General features: G+C 39.9%; 1 long non-coding RNA gene across 1 annotated transcript; it reads right to left on the bottom strand.

Moving 5' to 3' along the window:
- Nucleotides 1-299: 299 nt before the first annotated feature.
- Nucleotides 300-3,081, bottom strand: LOC139835233 (uncharacterized). Its single transcript, XR_011751005.1, has 3 exons — nt 2,945-3,081; nt 1,594-1,653; nt 300-509 (listed from the first exon to the last, which is right to left on the bottom strand). It is a non-coding gene; the product is annotated as an uncharacterized lncRNA (long non-coding RNA).
- Between the last annotated feature and the right edge of the window lie 1,350 nt (nt 3,082-4,431).

Here is a 4,431-nt window from a genome sequence, read left to right as displayed (position 1 = left end):
GTCGCGAAACCCCCAGTACCGAGAGCCACGATACGGAAAACCTTCCAGAGACGCCGCCGCCGCCAATCCCATCTCGGGGGATTCAGGAGATCACCTCCGGCACCCTGCCGGAGAGGGGAATCATCTCCCGGAGGACTCTTCACCGTCGTGGTCGCCTCCGGAGTGATGAGTGAGTAGTTCACCCCTGGACTATGGGTCCATAGCTGTAGCACCCTACCTTTAAATAAAGGCAAGATACCTGTGTATAGTGTTATTCCCGGGATCACTGATAGCACACACATTACACAATATAGTAATCGTTGCAATAGTATCAAATTACTACATCATTGATCCAGAGGGTAAAGTAAAACCTTACAAATTGCATAGTCACATGGACTAGCTCAACAATATTCATAACATACACAACGGAATGTAAGTCATCAATGAGCCTTCATCATCTTCATGTGCCACAGGCAGTCATGTTGGAATGTAGACTCGAGATCCTACCACGTACTTCTCCTCAGAAAATCCTGCACGTTTGAATATGCAGCCCCACGAATGGAGGTCAGTACAATGATGTACTGGCAAATGACACTTATATGGTGGCAGCTTTTAGGCATGACTATCTACATGATATTTGGCAAGTGGAGTTTAGGCAAATTTGCATAAAACCAATTGTATCCTACATTTTATTTAAAACAAAACATTTTGAAAATCTTTGAATGACATTACGAAATCACACCATGGTTAAATCTTCCATGGGTTTTTGAATAATCATATGGTTACATCTCCCATGAGTGTTACAAGGTTGATCAAATTTTAAACACATTCAGAAAAACAATGATGAGATTCTTCCGTGCATTCCTTGTCTAGAAGCTCAAATTGTCCGTAACCGGGGACACGGCTAAGATCTTAGGTTTAACTCTCGAGAGGTTGTGCACTTTCACCTTACGACCCACCCTTCCCAAGAGAAGAATGAGACAAGATCTTTCAGAAGAAGAATTCAACCATACAAACTAGACCCGTTCCCTTGGCCGTCGCCTCCACCCACTGTCTAGCCACAAGTTGAACCCTCACAACTTACTTAATCCCGGCAGAGCCCATAATACCATAAGGCTGCACTGGAAGCTAACTAAAACATGGACGACATAATAATCTCTTTAATCCTGGGTGGCCAACCACAAGTGGAACTCACAAGCTTAAAACCCCTCACAGGTAGTAAACCCCCACACGATCCCCTGGTGAAAACCAGGTGTGCAGTCAAAAGCGACCACTCTACAACATGCGAACTATCAGAGATTCACCAGTTCAGCCAACTAGGGGCGTGGACCTAAGCAGCCGCCCACCATCAACCAATCCACCCAGGTGTTTCATTAGGGTTGTTAATTTCAAATTTTCAAACACTCACAACCAATAACGAAACAACATTTGATATTTGATGTTGCAAACCAAAAATTAAGGCATCCTAGCAACGGGTTCAGGAGTAGCTACACACTACTAGGGTTTGCTAAGCATAGCATAATACTTTACTGTTGAAAACAAAATCCTACCATGCATACTAGTTTCAAAACACTAATGCATAAAGAAAATAAGTAGGATTTGAATGTCACTTGCCTTTTGGTAGTTGAAGCGCGTTCACTTCTCTTAATCAAAATACGTGCCTCTCCGTATGAACTATAATATAAAATATAGCACAACATAAACACACCATTCAACAACAACAACATATCAAACAAGACAACAATCGATAATCGCTCTATGGTACTAAGGTATGGCATGAGGTTTGGCTTGCAAGATATGGCTGTGAGAGTTTGGACGGAAGGTCACATGATTAGAAAGTAATGTACTATCCAAGATATAATTGAAGAATCTTTATGCTTTACAAGAGCAAGAAAAGAATTTGGAACGGCTTATGTGAATTGAATCACATAAGTGACAAATAGTGCAACACAAATACTATTGAATAAGTGTGACAACAATTACTCAAAATAGTATAAATTACACATAGGCTTGGGTATGGACTTGTGACATATTGCATTACTCAATTAACTCATTTGTAAATTGAATAGTTCAATATAAGACAACAAGATTAAGTGGGCATAAGGTTGAATATGTATGAGTGATGTTGAAGATGTGGGTTTAAGATGCTAATGGATATCAGGGGTTCAAAACATGTGCTATGTAGTAGAGTATCTCAATACAACCTTTGCACAAGAAAAAGTCTATAGTTAAGATTGTCACCATTTAATCAAATAACTCAATTGTTAATTGAATACTATGGACTAGGACATGTCAAACTTTACTCAAATAGCTCAATTGCTATTTGAATAATATGAACTAGTCAACCAGGGGTAGCTATGCATTATATGTGAACATGATAAAGAATTAGAACTAGTCCTGGAAGATGGGTACGATCATAAGGACCATTTTGGTTAAAGGAGCTATGTCGAAACCAGTTATCGAACTACACTTTTTGCAAAAATTATTAGAAGAAGTTTTCCGGATAGAAGACCTTTCTACACGAAACTTGTAGAGGATTCCATTATCAGCGTATCGCCAACAGTATCTCTCGGAAAAGATTGTAGAATTTATTTTATAGACGATATTGTGGATCAAAGGAATACCGCGAGAACAAAGTGTGCGAAACTGACATGCAAAATATCTAACATGATCTACGTGATTTGTTGATTCCAACGGTATAGACTTTGTCGAAATCTGACGGATAGAACTTAAGATATGAATTTTACAAAATTAAACAGTAGTGGTTGTAGTTCTAATGGTGTATGAAAAGTTGTCCGAACAAGTTGCTCGGATGGAAAAACTTTCTACATAAAAGTTGTAGAGACTCTAATTACAAACTTAACGGAACAACCACTATTCTAAAGGGAGGTGTAGATCTAAAAATATAAAATTGCAAAGTTGCGTACGACAGTATACATAAAAAGAGCGGAAATAAAATTATTACCAGGGAACGAATGCGTTGAGTCGTGGGCGGCGTTTTCCAAAATAGCGTTGCCGATGCTGGCATCGTGTGCGCGTCGCCGGAGAAGCAGCGTCGCCCGGGAGTCGCGCCGTATGCACTGCGCACGGGGAAGAGAGGAGGGCTCGGGCGCCGTGTGTGTTTTTGGGCTGCCCTTGGTGTCTTTATATAGGGTGCAAGGTTAGAGCAATTTGCCTAAAGAGGCGATGTGGGACTAAAAAGAAAAGGAAAAGGGGTGTCGGCGCGTGCGCGTGACGGCCTGGGAAAGCTGAAAGAGTTGGGCCAGGGTGTGGCCGGGAAAAAAAAAGACTGGGCAGGGGCTGGCCGGGTGGAGTGGGCCGGGGGTGGAGAGGAGGGAGTTGGGCCGCGGCGCTCGGGCGGCGAAGTATTGGCTGCCGCGCGCGCGGGGGCGGCGCTGGCTGCTGGGCCGGTCGGCTCAGCTGGCCGGCCCGATTCTGTTTTTCCTTTTTTATACTGAAATTGGAAATACATTTTGGGGCATCAAATAAAATCGGAAAAATGCAAATAAGGTACCGTTGGATTCGTTATGAAAAATACTTAAATATGAGGCTAAATTTTGAACAAAAATATAAACTTTATAAAACCAAAATTTGACATACATATCCATGTGGCTATAGTGCCATTTTAGGGTTTAGTGTTTCTCAAATAAAATATTTTATAAGTTTCAAAACCTCCGAACAAAATAGAGCATTGTTGGAAAATCTTTTGAATGCCCAGTTTTATGAAAACTCTATATTTTTGCAAAAACCTTTTTAATATCCATTTATGGAAATAAAATAATCATTATATATATTTGGCTTATATTGCTACTTAGTCATTATTTTGCAAATTGAGTTTTCTAGGGTTTCGTTTTCTCAAATACAAATCCATTAAGGATTTGAAAACTTTGAAAACCAAGATATGTTTAGTTTTGGAAAATACTTTGAAATCAAAAGTCCTTGCAAACCTTATTTTGGAAAATACTTTTAAATAACTTCAAAAAGTTTTAATTCCTTGTGAATTTTCCAATCAAGTTCAAACAATCAAGCATTAAATTTATTTTTATTTTACATTCCAAAATTAAGAAAATTTCGGGATGTGACAGACTACCACCCTTAAAAGAAATCTCGTCCTCGAGATTTGAGAAAGGCTAGAAAGAAAAGGTTCTAAGCTCAGGTCTTCTAAAGGTTCATATTCATCATTGTTTCTCTTTCGAACATCTCCGAGGAGATTTTGGAAGTTAACCTTGAGCTTTGAAAGCTTGACACTAAACCATATGCGTTCATACCATCAACTGTATCCATTCTTATGATAGTACTCCTCCCATGGATTCTATTTCTTACGTGGGTATACTCATGGGAAACTCCTTGTGATACCTTCTCCAAATACCATCTCATGCGGCATCTCGTGTAAATCCATAATCCAAAGGTTTGCCTTCTACCACCCTTAAAAGAAACTTTTGTTAAGTAGTC

This window comes from Lolium perenne, chromosome 2 (assembly GCF_019359855.2).
Source record: "Lolium perenne isolate Kyuss_39 chromosome 2, Kyuss_2.0, whole genome shotgun sequence".
NCBI classification, from domain to species: Eukaryota; Viridiplantae; Streptophyta; class Magnoliopsida; order Poales; family Poaceae; genus Lolium; species Lolium perenne.
This window is presented reverse-complemented; position numbering and strand designations above follow the sequence as displayed.